This window comes from Salvia hispanica, chromosome 4 (genome assembly GCF_029641045.1).
Source record: "Salvia hispanica isolate PSC_SH4W2 chromosome 4, Shi_PSC_v1, whole genome shotgun sequence".
Taxonomy (NCBI): domain Eukaryota; kingdom Viridiplantae; phylum Streptophyta; class Magnoliopsida; order Lamiales; family Lamiaceae; genus Salvia; species Salvia hispanica.
In genome coordinates this window covers 26981540-26994117 of record NC_142695.1, presented here as the reverse complement: position 1 = coordinate 26994117, position 12578 = coordinate 26981540, and the positions used below count along the sequence as shown (strand labels likewise).

General features: G+C 37.4%; 1 long non-coding RNA gene and 1 pseudogene across 1 annotated transcript; both read right to left on the bottom strand.

The window, feature by feature from the left end:
• Positions 1-194: 194 nt before the first annotated feature.
• Positions 195-1915, bottom strand: LOC125191657 (uncharacterized). Its single transcript, XR_007171199.2, has 3 exons — positions 1684-1915; positions 1268-1352; positions 195-555 (listed from the first exon to the last, which is right to left on the bottom strand). It is a non-coding gene; the product is annotated as an uncharacterized LOC125191657 (long non-coding RNA).
• A 6737-nt stretch (positions 1916-8652) lies between these two features.
• On the bottom strand, positions 8653-9516 carry LOC125194938 (uncharacterized; annotated as a pseudogene).
• Positions 9517-12578: the final 3062 nt, after the last annotated feature.

The following is a 12578-nucleotide window of genomic DNA, read 5'->3' as shown; positions in this document are numbered from 1 at the left end:
TACTATCCCCAAAAACCCATACACAAACATGTCACCCAAACCATAATCCAAGAATCGACTCGAATTTGAGTTAACCATGCTCTGATACCAAAAAATGTAACGCTCGAACCCGACTCAGAAAATACGGTTAAGGCCATTGTCATTCCTCCACTTAGTATTTTAAAATTTTAATTGCCTAACTAAAACTCTTCACAAAAGAAAAAAAAATAAACTTACTTTAACATAATTATTAGAATTTTAAAACACACAAACGAAATATTGTAAAAAAAAAATTACTTAGGAGCGACAATTAAAATAGCTCTCGAACTTTACCCTCCTAAAGTAAAGTATTATAAGGTATCATGTTTTTTATTTTCCAGCGAAACAACGTTAGTCACCAGCTACAACTCTATACACGCACGTTGACTAGTGTTGTTACGCTACACAACAAAAAGATTTTTCCCTTCAAAAAGTCTAAGTATATGCCACTAGAGTTTTAGTTCAAAAAGATATGTACAAGCCAGTCGGGTGTGCTATCGTGCCAAAATCCCTCGGTCTCTTTTTCCTTGCTGAAAACTACAAAAGAAGGTAAATAAAGGAATAAGTCATATTTGCTTAATTAGTGACACTAAAAGTTATATGAATAATAATGTATTAATAACTCACACACAACTTCACAGGTAACCGAAAAAACCATAACCGAATGCTTAAATGTTAAGACAATTTAGCTAATGATTTAGGCTCTTATAATAGAAGGCTTTAAATCAAAACACATGAAGTGTTTAAATTTCACAACAGAAGTTCCAGAATAGGAACTAAGCCATCCATAGAAGGTACAGAATGGAGGCTTCTTTAACCATTGGGATAAATTCAGAATGAAAGATTGACCATCCATAAAAATTTTACAGAATGGGGCCAAGTCTTCCATAACTTAGGATCGGCCTGTTCCAGATAATTCATGATACAACACAACCATTGTATCATGCCACAGAATCCCAAGGTTATAACAATTCATCATCTAAACAAAGTAGTGTGATGAAAATATTATGAACACATACTTTCCATTCCACACTCGTAACCTTGCTGACACTTTCATCCACTAATTATATATTCCAACTCAAGTAATTATATCAATAAGTCAATCATCCACAACTTTCCATGGTCATAAATAAACAAGAACTTCTTAAGTTTCCATAATTTGCATTATTTAAAGAGAGCAGCAATAGTGATATAGATAATTTAAAGAGATTGTCTACGGGGGGTGAACTTGTGCTGAGTTGCTATGTACCTGTCACTAACCGATTACGAAGTTTCGAGAATCCCTTTGCCCTTGATGGAATGAGAAGCTCTTCCACTGCAATTTACTTCTTGAGCTTCAAAAACATATAACAGTAATAACACAATTAACTTAGTAGCAATTACTCAAAATATCAAATTTCTCCAATGTGTCGAGTAACTTAAAATGAAAGCCAAAAAAAAAGAGTAATTTAGCAATCATTCCAGAATATACACATCTATGAATTATTCTCTTGTGTGGTTGAGATGAAACTTAGAGAAAACAAGATTGAGGCAAAAATCCCCAAAACAACAAACTAACAGTTTAAGTCATTCAAAACTATCAACTATTGGGAAAACAGTAAATCATTTCTATGATAAATTCTGAGTCCAAAAGATGAATTTATTTTATGAAAATTGAGCTCCTACCTTATTTCTGCAACAACTCAAATTAGATGTGCTTCAAGCCCTAAGCCTCAACTTTCCTGGGGAAAGATGAAATAAGGGAGAAAGGTGGTGCTCTAGTCATGTGGGATTGTAGACAGATGAGTATACAATTGCTGATCGGAGCCGGAGAGTGAATTGTCGCTAGAAAGAGGGAGAAGGAGATAGAGAGAGGGAGATGTGTTGTTCTTAAGAGATAACTATGTGTTTGTGTGTGTAAAAGTGTGATTCACGACACATAAGTGTTGAGGGGGAGAGATTTATATTATTTCCTAAAATAACACACTTAGGGCCCATTTAGTGGGTTTCCCAAGAGTTATTTATTTATTTTTTTCCTTTTAAAAGTAATAAATTAAAATAAAAATCTTATATCTAATTTAAGAAAAAACACTATAGCTTAAAAGTTCCCATGAACTCTAGGCCAAAAAAAATGGGTCATTACAGTAACCCCAAGGACATTGCATGAATGACTGGTAAACTAGAATATAGTTACTAGGCTTTCTCAAGCACTAGGGTATATTCATTACCTCAATCAAAATCCTTTGCCATGGTTAATATGATATATGCTTGCTATGCAAAAGCACAACTAATATCAAACTTAGTATACATTATCGCATACATGAGACATCTATCTCCAAAACTAGTCTCATTATTCTTGATCTCACTAAGTGTCAAACGACACTTGACTAGAGACAAGACAATTTCATCTTGAAAGGTATAAACCTTTTCATGGAATTTATAATGCTTAAATGTTCCAAGCAATGTGTAGATATAGGATTCCTAAGAGAATCTCAACATTCTTTCTAGCAATCGTAAAAGGACTTAGATGCTAAGAATGTAATTAGTTTCTCATAAATCATTTATCTTAAACTGGGTGGACAACCAGTTTCCTACGCCAGATGCCAATCTTAGTTGTTTGCAACTTTTGTAGATTTCATCATCGTAGAGTACCAATAATACCATATGTAATGCACTTTCAACTTCCTTGTGCTTACAGCACTGTTAAGGACACAAGTCAAATTCCAATTATTTGACAATTTTGATAAAACACATATACTCTGATTTAGAGTATTATTCTAATACTATGATGCCTTAAGCATTAACCATAAAACAATAGTTGAGCATTAATAGCTCCCACTGCAACAAAAACCTAACTGGATCAAGATCTCTTACTTAGAATTTGCATGATCATGTAAGTCATTGTCCTTCTATAAAATAGGTCAATCCAACTCACAAAGCATCTTTTCTCGCTTTAAACAAACTTCGATGACAATCCAGGCTCTCCCATTTCCATATCTAGTCTTTTGTTCAAATGAACTAGGACTTAAGAAAAATGCAGCCTTTATGACTATCATGTTACTTTCCTCTAACAGTAACATAATGACTATTATTCTGAAGATTTTCAACTTTTCAGTTAAACCTTCTTGTAGTCATTTCTTATTACTTTAGGCGATGACTTGTGTCAGAAACTATTTGAGTGATCAAAAGATCCTCAAAACATTCTGTCACTCTGGGATATTCCAATCGAATCATCTTGACAGATTCTATTGATATCCATCTTTCATCGTCATTAACCAAGACTTGTCAAGCTACTTAAAGGAAAGTAGCTTGACCTTATTCCTCAAAGAGCTTGTCAAGTACATGCATAATGCATTCTCGAACATTTTTCGTGGAATTATGTCAAGGAAATGGAGGACATGAATCACTGAGTATGAACTCAAGGTTTTCAGCGATGAGAAACTTATCCATTTCTGTTTCCGGCCTACATAATTTAGGCATTCGAGTTCTCTTTCTTTATGGATCGCAGACAAATATTAAATGACATAATGACGATTTGGCAAATAAACTTATTATCACATACTCATGCTCAATACATAATCACAAATAACCACAAAACAATTATGTATCTTACAACAGCAAAATTAATAAATTGTATCCTCCTTTGGAGGTTAATACGCATTAAAATTTTGACAATTTTACTGGTCACAACACCGACAAATTAAATTGTATCCTCCTTTGGAGTTTAATACGCCTAATGTTGCCTAAGCACGACCATCAGATTTAGTATTACAGAATTTTATTTCTACAACACACTCCCATAACAATGTTCATGTGCTGATAACAAAACCAAGCTATCTCATAAATTCTGATTGAACCCTGAAACTCGCAGTTCCTTAGGATTATTGTCCCTACTTTGCAGGTGGCAATAATATTGGGAACCACTTTCTAGTTCATTCTATTTATTATGTGAGAAGTCCGCCCTTATGAACTTACTGTTTTCGTAGGATTATTGTCCCTACTTTGCAGGTGGCAATAATATTAGTAATCAGCTTCACAAAATTTGGCAGTCCAATCGATGGAGACCGTATACAACGCACTTGTTGTAATCATCACTTAGATATTTTGTATGGTTTTTGCATAATTATCACATAAGCAGATAAAGCAGATAATCCACTTAAAATAGATAAACACCAAATAAACTGATAAATCCATTTAATGCATGACATTTAAACACACAGGATAATTAACGACAATTATTTAATCTAGTCAAGGGAGAATCAATTAAATAATTAAGTTTTATCTTGGATAATGTTTATCCAATTCATTTAGGATTTATCAAGATAGTATTGACTATCTAAATCCATTTAGGATTATTCTAGATTTTATTTCGATAAAATCAATCCTACAATTCAAGATAACGTTGATCTATGATTATCATTATTTAAATCGTACTAGGATATTACTAGATAGAAACAATTCCACCATCATCCATAAGATAAAAATAAAATCCTATCAACCAAGATTTATACAAATCTTAATTCTATTTAGAATAGACATCTAGAATATATCAAACATTTCTTAGGATTTCTTAGATAAATAAATTTATCTTTATCCAATTAAATAAGGATTTCTTATATATCATCTTTATCCTAATCTATCTAGGATATAAATCCAAAGGATAAGGATAAATTGGAATAATACTTATTTTAATCCATCTAGGATTTGTCTTAATAGAATTAAATCTATTCAAATCCATAAGATAAAATAAATTAATATAAATGTTTATCCTAATTCATCTAGGATTTATCTTGGAATAAATCCATATAAATCCATAGAATAAGATAATATTATATTATAATTATTCAAATCTATCTAAGATTTATCTAGGAATAAATCCATATAAATCTATGAGATGAGAATATTATATTATCACTATCCAAATCCATCTAGAATTTATCTATGAATAAATCCATATAAACTCATAGGATAAGAATAAAATAATATTATCATTATCTAAATCCAACTAAGATTCATCTAGGAATAAATCCACATAAATCTATAGGATATAGATAAAAACTTAGATTATTATTTTCCAAATATAACTAGGATTCATCTAGGAATAAAATCCATATAAATCCATTTAAATAAGGAAAGAATCTAATTAATCCATGATTTAATTCGTAACTAAATCCCATATAATATATAAAATCCACAAAAGATATATTCAAATCTTATTTCCAAATTAATCTTGAATTATTTCCAAAATTGAATCCAAGGACTTAGAAATCCTAATCAAAATTTGAAAAGCGGTTACACGTTGAGCTATGCGAGGCGATGGAACACGAGTCCAGGAACTGAACGCGAAGGGCTCCCACTCGCACCACAACTGTTGTTGTTCTGTGTCGCGCAAACTGCCCAGCTCGAGAGCTTGGGCTGCCGACACAGCTTGGCCAGCCCGCCGTCGCTGCTGCCACTCAACGCTGCTGCTGCACGGAGACACCGCTGCTGCGTCGTTGCAACTCCGCTGGTGCTGCAGTCCGTGCGTCTCACAAACTACCCAGCTGATGCACTTTTTATTAGCACTAAATAAACCTGCAAGTATACAGAGTATATATAGTATAGATAAAGGTCAGTACCGGATATCGAACACAGGGAAGACGAACACAAAGTGTCTATCATCTACTGAGACTCAATTACTATTTGGAAAAACATTTGGGTTTTGAAAACTTTTGAAAAACTAAAAGCAAATAAGAGCATAGATCAACTAAAAGCAAATAAATCAAGAGAAAGACAATAGAGATAAGGGAATCCCAGGGATGTGTGTTCACAGTTATGGTTATACAAAATTCCAACTACAATACCCTAGCACAGTTATTACTTTGATAGGACGAATCACCTAGATTATGCTCATGCGAAACAAACGTTGATTACAAGATTAGGGTTGTCAATCCTAACACGTAACTCCAAAAAGCTCCTAAGACCCTTGAAAAGTCCTCACTCTCAATTAACAGTGTCGTTTTAAAGGAAGCTAACTGTAGTGTCTACTAAATGGACCTAACTCGCTAGAACTCTGTCACAGTTATGAAGCAAGTTATATTAAATCATACACAATTGTGTCACTCAATCATGAAGCATCAAGATTAACTTAAGGAAGAAACAAAGTAAAAACAAAACGGATATTAAATAGAAAACGGAACTTGTATAACCAAAGTCATTACTAACACATCCCTAGAATCCTATGAGTTTAGTTACACATAATTGAATAAGCTAAAAACATAGATTGAAGGGAAGACAATTTGAACGTAAAACTAAAGCAAATAAAACCCGTAGGTTGAATCCTTGTCGTTCTTGATGTTCTTGAAATCTTGCTCCAACTCCTTGCACCAGTGAAGTACTCTAAGCCTTGATCTCTATGAACTATTTTGCAAATAGAAGTTCTCTCTTTTTGATGAAGCTTAAGGCCTTATTTATAGGGGAAAGCCATGCCTTGTTGTAGAAGGAAAAAAATCTCCAAAATATGGTAAAACTGGGCGCAAATCTAGGGCATCTCGGATTCGCCGCCTTTCTCCGGCGGGCCGCCGCACCTTCGCCGGCGGTCGCCGCGTTGGAGTCTAGAGGGTCTGTTCCCTCGGCGGCGGACCGCCGCACATCTTTCGGCGGTCGCCGGACGAGACTTCTCTTCCAAGCACATTTTTCCGAGGCGGACCGCTGCATTTATCTACCCGCCGGGCACCGTGGGTCGCCGCACACATCCGGCGGTCGCCGGTCGCCGGTCGCCGTCTGACTCTAGATTCCCAAACTTGGCGTTTTGGGTCCCTTTTTCGGCTCAATTATGCACATTTCTCACAAAACACGTTAAAATACCAAAATAGACAAAATATGCAAATAATGGACGTGTAGAGTGACTTTGACATAAAAAATGGACCAAATAATGGCCTTAAAACAGTGCAAAATCCGAGCGTATCAACTCCCCCAAACTTATATTTTTGTTTGTCCTCAAACAAAACAATAAAGACACCAAAAAGACGCACGGAATGCACAAGGACTAGACATCATAATTGCCTCAAAAGATGTAAGAACAGTTTAAACATGTATTAACGCAATGAAATCAAGCCAGGCTTAGTAGTGCACTTTCATTACTAACTCGTGGAACACCTTGAATTCAAGCCCTCACATGTGGCAAACTTCCAAAGATGGGAAGTGTTCTCTCACTCTCAAAGTGTATAAGGGTAATGTGTACATAAGCACTCAAATCATACATCATGCAAAGTTTACCATAGGCTTGCTCAAAGTCTACTCCCTCCTCTACTAAATGTGATTAAGCTTCAAAAGTCCGAAAGGTCTTTATCTTTGGATATAATGTAGGCTCTTTGGTAGGTGAGGAATATTTGGCTAAAAAGTGACTAAAAATAAAAATATCCCAAGTAGAGTAAAGATAACTCCACTTTTATAAACCCAAGGCACTTTTAACACTTCATTTATCTCCTTCAACTCACTTTCCAATCCTTTGATTTTTTTTCTATATATTTTTTTTCAACCTTTCACATTTTTTTTTCTTTTTCTTTTTTTTTTTCTTACACATCCTTTTTTTTTCTAAGACCAATCACATGTTTGCAATCTTTCTCAATTTCACAACTTGTACTTTCTTTACATTAAGCACACTACTTTTATACTTTCCCCTTATCTCTCCAATTCCTTTACAAATAAGATAGCAAAAACTAACTAACCCAAGGAATTGTCCCCATTGTTTTGGCTTCCAAAGAAAAGGCTTAAAGGCTCAAACTTGGCTCCAAAGGGAAAAATTTTGAATTTTTGAGAGGGTCAAAATTTTGGATAATAGTAGGCTAAGAAAAGATGGCCAATCATCCTCCTAAATCAACTTAAACACTATGTAAACTTAGGCAAGACTAGGAGCAAGTTCTAGAAACAATGCAAATAAATCACACAAGAATGAAATAATAGGCTCAACCTCACAAGGTATAAGCATGATTCAAGGCGAACAAGCAATTCACTATTTATGCACCTTTTCACCAAACCATCAAATCAAAACGTTAAGCCACACTTAAACATAGATGGAATGTAATATCATCGGCAACTCAATCTAAAGTGTGTCCCTAAGCACGTGTTTCTAAGTTCTTCATGTTAAGTTCACGACATGGATTCAAGAAAACATTTTCTAGAACACAAAATTCAACTACGGGGTTTTTGAAAATAAAAGCAAAAACTAAACTCACGGTCCACCACTTCATCCCCCCAAACTTATTTACGACAAAGTGTAAAATAAGTTTGCAGAGTTGGTAGGGACGTGAGTGAACTACTGAAAAAAAAACGTACCTTGAAAATTCTCGCGTTGAGGCTTGACCGGGTGAAAGATGAGAAACTTTGGAAAAATCGCGCTGGAGAAATACACCCAGGCGGCGGCCCGCCGTAGCATGTCCGGCGGTCGCCGCGTGTCAACAGAATGTTCCAGCGAGCAGGTGGCGGACCGCCGCAGCACATGCGGCGGTCGCTGCGGAGAGGTCAGAGCCTGCGAAAAAAATTTCAATGCACAAAATTAAACTAAAACAAAAAAATACTTAACTTAAAGCAAAAATTGTCAAAAACAAGGTTGGGTTGCCTCTCAACAAGCGCTTATTATTCGTCTTTAGCTTGACGTTCTTTGAAGCTCATGAGTTATCCCCCATCATGAGAATTCCTTTGGAATGCCTTCGTACCAACAATCTTAGTCTCTGCCACTGCAAATGGAACCAACTTGTTGAAAACTTTCTTCCACCATTTGGATTTTCCATTCGAGGTTTTGATTACGTAGATTTCGGGGTCATCTTGAGGTGTAGTCTTCTTCCTCTTCTTTCTCTTGGGCTTTTCCTGCAAGGTAGGTTTAGTAGGATTAGGCTCGCCCTTTTTAGGAGCTTGAGGTAAAGTGTTAACAATGAAAATAGTAGGGTTAGAAAGATCTTCCCCTCCAAATGGATCATAAGGCTAAGACAAATCAGTCACCATGACCTCCCTACAATCATGTTCCATCTTAGCTTGTTTAGCCTCTTCATACTTAAGCATCGCGCTTTCGATGTTGTAGGTCGACTTTCCTCCATGGTCACTTATTGTGATTTCTCCTCTACCTACATCAATAAGAGCTTTGCATGTGGCTAGAAAATTTATGCCTAAAATCAGAGGAACTTGTTTATCAACTTTCATGTCTAAAACAAAGAAATCGGCAGGGAATATGAAGTCATCAACCTTTACTAACACATCCTCAATTACCCCTACCGCATTTACCGCAGTGTTATCGGCCATCCTTAGGCAGGTATATGATGATTTGAGCGGCCCGATGTTGAGCTTCTCGTAGTACTCCAATGGCATTATGTTGACGCTAGCTCCAAGATCACAAAGAGCCTTGTCTACCTTGCCATTCCCAATGGAACAGCGAATGATGAATTGGCCAGGGTCCCTCTGCTTGACAGTCCTTTGCTTTTGGATGATATCACTACAGTGAAGAGGTAGCTTTAGATCAGATTTCTGGAGCTTTTGCTTTTTCATCACCGCCTCTCTTAAGAGCTTGGCATACCTAGGTATTTCCTGGAATGCATCAACAAGAGGGAGGTTAGTATGACATTTACAAAACATATTTAAGAATTGTTGGAATTGCTCTTCAAGCTTGAACGGCTTCCTCGGCTGGAAGGGGAGTACAATCCCATTGTGCCGCACGAGTTCCTTCTTGGCGGGCGCCTTTGCCTCTTCAGTGGCGGGCCGCTGCGGGGTTTGCGGCGGTCCGCCAGGCGTCGGGCAGGATCCAAACTGTGCCCCAGTGGCGGCCCGCTGCAACGTATGCGGTGGTCCGCTGGGTGTCGGACAGTCCCTAAAACTCGTTCCGGAGGTGCTGGCTTCATCCTTGTTGGTACCGACAACCTTGGCAACAACCTTGCCTTTATCCTCCACTACCTTCTTTTGGAATTGATCCATTTGTAACTTAATGATGGACATAGTGGAGACAACAGTATTTAACCCAGATTCAAGTTTGGTAAGTCTTTCCTCTACAACTCTCATCTTGGTCTCGTTGTTCTTTCTATCCTCTAACATTAGCTCCAAGATCTTTTGGATGCCAGCCTCATATTTGTCTTCCTTGGTAGGTGGCTCCACTCCTTTCTCTTTGCCTAGATTGAACCCTGCATGAGATTGGACAAAGTTATGATTATTAGCATGAGATACATGTGGATGTGGGTGATTTCCATTATAATTATTAAAATTACCGCCCCCCTGATTAGGGCGATAATTATTATTATAAAGCCTGTTGGGATCACCCCCATTTTGGACATATTTGACATTTTTTATGGCATTTCCTTCTTTGCCTGGAGCTTCCAATTTTTCTAGTCTTGCTCTGATGAATGCCAATTCTTGGGATGTCTCATTCCCACATGGTTTCTTCACTACATCTAGCCTTTCAGCTTTGTGTTTTTCCTTGGACCAACCTCGACTGTTTGTAGCTAATTCCTCTATCACCTCCATAGCAGCAACTCCTCCTTTCCTCAAGAATCCCCCATTCTCCCCTGAATCCAACAAACTAGAGATTTTTTCGTTAAACCCATTATAATGGATTCCTACCTGATGGTCTATTCCAAAACCATGATTCGGGCATTTGCGGAGAAGGGCTTTGAAACGTGCGAGAGCTTCATATAGAGGCTCGTCGGATCCTTGTATGAATTGAAAGATCTCACACTTAAGCTTTAGGATAGTGCCAGGCGGGTAGTACTTGTCGAGGAAGAGTACCACTAGATCCTTCCAATTTTTGGTTTTATCTGCAGGCAGACAATCATACCATTCTTTAGTAGCATCAGTTAAGGAAAAGGGAAAAAGTCTTACCCTCACAATATCATCATCAACACCATTGATCTTGATTGTATTAGCTATTTCCACAAACTTGGTGAGATGTCGATTTGCGTCCTCGGTGTCTCTTCCTGCGAAGGCATTTTGTTCAACCCTATTGATTAAGGGTATCCCCAACTTGAAGTTGTTGGCCTCTATCTGCGGACCTGCAGGAATATCCACAACGTTACCATGACTAAACATATTCAAGACTGGAACTACCTCCCTTGCTCGTTTTTCTTTTTCAGCTTTTGCCCGAGCTCTCTCTTCTCGCATCTCTTCCACCTCCTTTTGGAGGGCGATGATAAGATCGTAGTTGGTAGGCTCCGCCATCTTATTATCTCCACAAGATACGCAAATCTGCACAACCTGCAGAAACTAAAAAAAAAAGACGAAAAATAAAAATAAAAATAAAAATAAGAATGAAAATAAAAATAAAATAAAAAATGAAAGCAGTAAAATCCAAAGTAGTAAAATTATCCGTTTGAAGATATCACTCCAAAGTGAATTGTCTTCCCCGGCAACGGCGCCAAAAACTTGATGCACTTTTTATTAGCACTAAATAAACCTGCAAGTATACAGAGTATATATAGTATAGCTAAAGGTCAGTACCGGATATCGAACACGGGGAAGACGAACACAAAGTGTCTGTCCTCTACTGAGACTCAATTACTATTTGGAAAAACATTTGGGTTTTGAAAACTTTTGAAAAACTAAAAGCAAATAAGAGCATAGATCAACTAAAAGCAAATAAATCAAGAGAAAGACAATAGAGATAAGGGAATCCCAGGGATGTGTGTTCACAGTTATGGTTATACAAAATTCCAACTACAATACCCTAGCACAGTTATTACTTTGATAGGACGAGTCACCTAGATTATGCTCATGCGAAACAAACGTTGATTACAAGATTAGGGTTGTCAATCCTAACACATAACTCCAAAAAGCTCCTAAGACCCTTGAAAAGTCCTCACTCTCAATTAACAGTGCCGTTTTAAAGGAAGCTAACTGTAGTGTCTACTAAATGGACCTAACTCGCTAGAATGCCACAGTTATGAAGCAAGTTATATTAAATCATACACGATTGTGTCACTCAATCATGAAGCATCAAGATTAACTTAAGGAAGAAACAAAGTAAAAACAAAACGAATATTAAATAGAAAACGGAACTTGTATAACCAAAGTCGTTACTAACACATCCCTAGAATCCTATGAGTTTAGTTACACATATTTGAATAAGCTAAAAACATAGATTGAAGGGAAGACAATTTGAACATAAAACTAAAGCAAATAAAACCCGTAGGTTGAATCCTTGTCGTTCTTGATGTTCTTGAAATCTTGCTCCAACTCCTTGCACCAGTGAAGTACTCTAAGCCTTGATCTCTATGGAGTATTTTGCAATTAGAAGTTCTCTCTTTTTGATGAAGCTTGAGGCCTTATTTATAGGGGAAAGCCATGCCTTGTTGTAGAAGGAAAAAAATCTCCAAAATATGGTAAAACTGAGCGCAAATCTAGGGCTTCTCAGATTCACCGCCTTTCTCCTGCGGGCCGCCGCACCTTGGCCGGCGGTCGCCGCGTTGGAGTCTAGAGAGTCTGTTCTCCCGGCGGTGGACCGCCGCACATCTTACGGCGGTCGCCGGACGAGACTTCTCTTCCAAGCACATTTTTCCGAGGCAGACCGCTGCATTGATCTGCCCGGCGGTCGCCGCACACATCCGCGGCGGTCGCCGGTCGCCGTC